Here is a 6,641-nt window from a genome sequence, read left to right on the forward strand (position 1 = left end):
TATCGGGCTTCCTGCTCAGTGGAGAGCCTGCTTCTCCCTCTCCCTCTGCCTGCTGCTCTGCCTGCTTGAGTGCTCTCTCTCTCTCTCTGTGTGTCAAATAAAAAAATACAATCTTAAAAAAAAAAAAGACTAATTTTCTTAGAACAAACCATATTGCTGGGAGTATCCTGAAAATAGTAATGCTATAGTTTTATTTTTTATGGCATGAGGCAATTTTATTTTTAAAAATATGTATTTAAATATATGAAAAATATCTGGGAGGATATACATAAAATTGGTAACTGATTATTTTTGGATAGGAGGATCTTGATTTCCTTATTTATTTTCTTATTACTTTTCCCAGTAAGGATGTATTTCTTTTTTAAAAAATTTCCTAACTTAAATTTTAGCTAAAATTTTTTTTTTTTTAAAGATTTTATTTATTTATTTGACAGAGAGAAATCACAAGTAGACGGAGAGGCAGGCAGAGGGAGAGAGAGGGAAGCAGGCTCCCTGCTGAGCAGAGAGCCCGATGCGGGACTCGATCCCAGGACCCTGAGATCATGACCTGAGCCGAAGGCAGCGGCTTAACCCACTGAGCCACCCAGGCGCCCCTAGCTAAAATTTTTTAAAAATCTTTTTTTAAAAAAATATTTTGTTTATTTATTTGACAGAGATCACAAGTAGGCAGAGAGGCAGGCAGAGAGGGAGGAAGGGAAGCAGGCTCCCTGCTGAGCAGAAAGCCTGATGCAGGACTCCATCTCAGGACCCTGGGATCATGACCCTAGCTGAAGGCAGAGGCTTTAACCCACTGAGCCACCCAGGTGTCCCAGTTAGTTAAATTTTTGTAAGAATTTCTAATGTTGAAAATAATACTAATGTAACTGAACTTTCATCTATTTTTATTTGAGATAGTCTTTTTGTAAGATAAACTGTGCTATCAAGATTAAATATTTATTGGTTGCCCATTACTTACAAAGCACTGTAATGCTGTGTCAAGATAATTTATTGAACAGATATTTATTGAGCATCTAACTTGTGTCAGCCATGGTGCATGAATTGCTGTGGGTATAGTAACAATAGCAGAAAAATAGTAAGGACCCAATCTCTGCTTACCTCAAAAAGACTGAGGTTTTTTGTTTTTTTAAAGATTTATTTATTTGAGAGAGAGAGTGCCTGTGAGTGCATGAGTAGGGGGAGGGGTAGAGGGAGAGAGAGAATCTCAAGCAGACCCCCTCCCCCACCGCTGAGTGTGGAGCCCAATGTGGGTCTTGATCCCATGATCCTGAGATCATGCCCTGAGTGGAAATCAAGAGTCAGATGCTCAACCAACTGAGCCACCCAGGCACCCCTGGGTTTTTTGGTTTTGTTTTTTAAGTTTTTATTAAACAATAAATAAAATAGATAAAATGATTTTTTATTCAAAAATAAAATAACATTAAAAAGAGGGGCGCCTGGGTGGCTCAGTGGGTTAAGCCGCTGCCTTCGGCTCAGGTCATGATCTCAGGGTCCTGGGATCGAGGCCCGCATCGGGCTCTCTGCTCAGCAGGGAGCCTGCTTCCCTCTCTCTCTCTCTCTCTGCCTGCCTCTCCATCTACTTGTGATTTCTCTCTGTCAAATAAATAAATAAAATCTTAAAAAAAAAAAGATCACTTTAATAAAACTTATATTAGAAAAGTTTTATTCAAAACATTTTACTTGAATAATAAACTTTTTAAAAAGTTTATTTAAACTTTAAAGGCTGGTTTCTAGTTCTAGAGGGACTAGGGTTTCTAACAGACTAATAAGACAGAGATTGAGTTTCAAAAGAAGAAAAAAGCCCAGTCAGGGGTCTCAATAACAGGGCCTTTATCAACAACACACATGGCCTGATGATGTATCTTGAAGATCAGCTTAGGACAGGATTTTCCAATCTCAGCACTACTGGCATTTTGGATAGGGGATGGGTAAGTCCTTGTTGTTGGGGGCTGTGCTGTGTCCTCTTAGCAGCATCTCTGGCCTCTACCCATCTTCAGTTCTGGCATTAAAAAATGTCTCCATGGGCTCCTGGATGGTTCAGTGGGTTAAGCATCTGACTCTTGATTTTGGCTCAGGTCATGATCTCAGGGGGTGAGCTTGAGCCCTGCACTGGGTTCTGCCCTAGGCAAGGAGCCTGCTTAAGATTCTCTCTCCTTCTCCCTCTGCCCCTCCCCAACCCCCTCACATCTCTTTCCTTCTTAAAAAAAAAAAAAAGTTTCCAGGTATTGCCTTGGGACTGCAGAGGAACAGGAACCACTGGCCCAGGGGCACTTACAGGGCTCCTGTCAGTGGTCAGACTTGATCCTAGGAAGTAGTCCAAAGAGTTTGAGCTGCAGCTGGGAGGACAGGTTAAGGGTGGAGACCAGGAACATTCCAGTCACACCCCCCCCCAGTCTCTTTTATGGGCAACTTGGAATATATCTGTTTAAAATGTTTCCATTTCCTCCTTTTCTTTTCCTTATTTGGTGAATTTGTTGTCAGCACTATGGGATAGAGGAGGTTGTTTTTCTTAGCTGTTACTTTCGGGAGGAGATCGTCTCCTGTTCGTTCAATCTGTGTGGACTTCCGGCAGGAAATGGCACTCAAGGAAAGTTTTGAATAAAAGGAAGATGCTGGTTAGCCAGTGGAAACAGGAAGTTGTTGCCTGTGTCTTACACAGCTTAGAAGAAAGTAAGAGGCAGAGGGAAAATTCACTTAACAGAAGTGGGAGGAGCAGAAGAGAGTGGGCTGGGAGTGGAGGAGGGGTAGGGAGCATAGAGGAGCCGAGGGGAGCAGCCAGGTCAACAGGTTGAAAGACCTTGAATCTCCAGCGGGAGCTGGATCTACAGGAAGAGGGGGACTGCCCTGCATAATAGGAATGGGTCATGCAGTAACAATAAGTCAAAGTTCTCGTGATTTACTAATTATGCTGTGTAGTAGACTGCTATACTATACTGTCCTAAAAATACTCTGTTTAGGGCGCCTGGGTGGCTCAGTGGGTTAAGCCTCTGCCTTCCGCTTGGGTCATGATCTCAAGGTCCCGAGATCGAGTCCTGAGTCAGGCTCTCTGCTCAGCGGGGAGCCTGCTTCCCCCTCTCTCTCTGCCTGCTTCTCTGCCTACTTCTCTGCCTACTTGGGATTTCTCTCTCTGCGTGTCAGATAAATAAAATATTTTAAAAAATACTCTATTTAAAAGAATACAGTTTTCTCACAGTATATATTTTAATTTTTTAAAAAGATTTTTTAAAAAAGTATTTAGCAGAGAGAGAGCGAGCATGCGTGTGTACACGCACACAAGTAGGGAGGGAGGGAGCAGCAGAGGGAGAGGGAGAAACAGGCTCCCCTCTGAGCCAGGAGCCGGATTGGAGACTCGTGACCTAAGTGGAAGGCAGACCTCAGTAGACCTCAACAGGCTGGGCCAGTCAGGGGCCCCTCTCACATATATATTTAAAGTGTTTGCCTACATTAAAGAATTCCCCTGAATAAACTGAAAGAGTAAGTCAATGTGGCAAAATGTTAAGTTGATGAATCAGGTGAAGGGTATATGGGTGTTTGTTGTGTTCTTTAACTTTTCTGTAAGTTTGAAAATTTTAAAAATAAAAATTTGGGGTGTGTGGGGAGAAGAGTCAATTTACCACATGCTACTTTGGGCTGGATGGATCATCCCAGATATATGTTCATGGGTCCAGTGATGTTATCTGTGAATTGTTCTCCACAACACAGTGTAGAGATGACCAACATTCTCTTACAACCAGAGTGATTTCTTTCTTTTTTTTAGAGAGGGAAGGAGGAGGGGAAGGGACAGAAGGAGAGGGAGATAGAGAGTCTTAAGCAGTCCTAGCTTCGAGCTGAATTTGGGGCTTAGTCTCCCAATCCTGAGATCATGACCTGAGCTGAAATCACAAGAATGCTTAACAGACTGGGCCCCCCCAAAGCCCCCCCAGAATGACTTCTCATTGTGCTTTTATTTATATATTCTCAGATTCTCATAAATTCCACATGGAACTGTCAGATTTTTGCATAATTTGGACCAATATTTCCTAACAAGAATAACTCTAAGAGTTATCAGAGATAACTCTTAGCTTGTAGCTTTTGCTTTCGTGTATTCAGTAAGTCCTACTTAAGCACCTACAATATACAGGGCAATGTGTTAAGTGTTATGTGGAATACAAATATGAATCACATGGACATTCTGTTATGAAATAAATTGATAATTTGGTATATATATAAACCTTCCACACAAATGACTTTAACACAAGATAGAAAATCACTGCTTTGTGTCAAGTCTTGGAGGAGGGCATCATCACTTCCTCTGGAGGGAACAGGTGTCAGGCATAGTCCTGTTGCATCGTTCTATCCTGCAGTGGACAAACAGTGGGACCGAGAGTTGAAGTTCTTGGTGGGGCTAGAGTGAAGCATCCTGCACTGATCCACTATTGCTGCATAACCCATCATTCAGTGGCTGAAAACAACACCAGTTTATTATTGCTACTGTGTCTGCGGGTCAGTGGGGCATGGTTGACCTAGCCCAGGTTTAGTGGGCAGCTTTGCTTAAACTGCTGCAGCTGTGAGTCGGGGGTGGGGGTGGGGGTGTGACCCTGCTTTGTGTATCTGTCATTCTCCTTGGACCAGCGAGCTAGGCAGGGCATGTGTTCCCCGGTGATGGCAGAGGTGCATGAGGACAAGTAAGAAACAAGGCTCAGAGCTCACACACTGTCCTTTCAGCTCGTATATGGTTGGCCAGAGGAAGTCACAAGCTAAGCCCAAAGTTGTGAGTCAAGGGGGACACTATGCCTTCAGTGAGGTACTGGCAAATGTCTGAGGAAGGGAGAAGTGAAAAACTGGTACAGTTTATGACATATGCCTTGTGGTTATATGAGCACTACATCTTTAGCAGAAATAACTTCAATTTTTTTACAGAGTAAAATTTAAAAATCTGATAAGAACTTTAAAAAAAAATACAGATTCATATGGAAGAATGTCACATCCCTTTAAATACCGACTTTCTATAGCAGGCAAGAAAGCGTGAAGTTAAACTTGAAGCTGAGGGAGATCTAATGCAAATGGTAGTGGGAATCATGGGCCCATTTAATTTTTTTAGATCTTTTTTGGGCTGGCTGCAGGCCACATTTTCCGTTGCTACTTTGGACCTTTATTTCCTGCACTGCTTCTTCCTCTCAGGGGCAACTGGCTGCCTTAACCTCCTGGCAGGTTCATATATTCTCCCTCCCCATTAAAATCTCTTCTGAAGGAAGGATCTGGCAAACTCACGCACAGTGAGGCCACAGTGACTAACAAGGATTAAAAGCTAACTCTTTGAGGAGCATTTGTATTTGATCAGGGAACAGGAGAAAGAATGGCTCTGTACACGGACAAACATAGCAGTGACTTGAGTGGAGAAGTCAGGGAGAGGGGCAACCAAGGAACTAGCCCAGTAACCTCAGAGTCCTATTCTACAAAGTGTTACATTTCTCCTGGACAAGCCACCTGCTGGGACTTTGTAGGCAAGGGTATAGTTGCAGGAGTCACTAGGAGCATGGCTTGATTATGTATTTAGCATAAATAATATTAAAATATGTGCCCTGACAAGTCAATTGCATTTAATAATTTTGTATAGTGTAACGGTTCTAATTCCTACCCAAGTTTGCAGTTGCTATCTCTGAGAAGCAAATAAATCAACATAGCAGACATCGGGCAGGAACTTTCTGAACTGTGTCAAGGTTAATAATAAGTAAAATGTTATAAGTAGCGACAGGACAGCAACAGCTGTGCCACATTCTTGGAAGCAAAGATTTTGATAGCATGAAGTCAGCCTGTGAGCTCAGTTTTTGCTGCTACTCTGGGTGAACACAGAACGCTTATAATAATTCTAACAAAAACCACATTTCTTTCATGAGTTACAACTGTTTTGCACTCAAAACCTGATGTCTGCAGCGGGAAAATCAGGGGCATGTGAAGCAATGTTGGAAGAAGACCCAGATCAAAATTATGAGAATGTCCTGGCTGAGATTCAGTCTTTCGAGCTGCCCATTGAAGCGACTTTAAGGTAGGGCTCCTTGATATTTGTTCCTCCTTCAGTGGTGATAAGGCAGGCTTATTCACATCTTTTTATGCTTTTCTCTATAACAGCATAAAGAATAGTTTTTGAAAAATAATTACAATTCTTGGGGCTCCTGGGTGTTACAGTCGTTAGGCGGCTGCCTTGGGCTTGGGTCAGGATCCCCAGGTCCTGGGATAGAGCCCCAGGTCAGGCTCCCTGTTCAGCAGGAAGCCTGCTTCTCTCTCTTCCACTCCCTCTGCTTGCATTCCGAATCTCTCTCGCTGTGTCTCTCTCTGTCAAATAAATAAATAAAATCTTAAAAAAAAAATGCTGCTTCTCATTAAAAAGAATTACAATTCTGTATATACCAAATCTCTACCTCTGTTCTTATCTTTAGAGAAATTACAATAAACAATTGACTCTTTTTGCATATTTGTTTCCTGATTCAGCACCACAAGGTTTAAAAAATAGAAATGACTTTCAAGAGATCAAAAAGGGCATCTTGCTGTTGCCAAATAGATATCCCATCTCATTTATATGAGATTTCAATGGTTTTCTCTAAAATATTGCTTAGTGAAAAACATTGAGAACAATAAGACATATCAGTAAAACCAATTTCTATTTG

This window comes from Neovison vison, chromosome 2 (genome assembly GCF_020171115.1).
Source record: "Neovison vison isolate M4711 chromosome 2, ASM_NN_V1, whole genome shotgun sequence".
NCBI lineage: Eukaryota > Metazoa > Chordata > Mammalia > Carnivora > Mustelidae > Neogale > Neogale vison.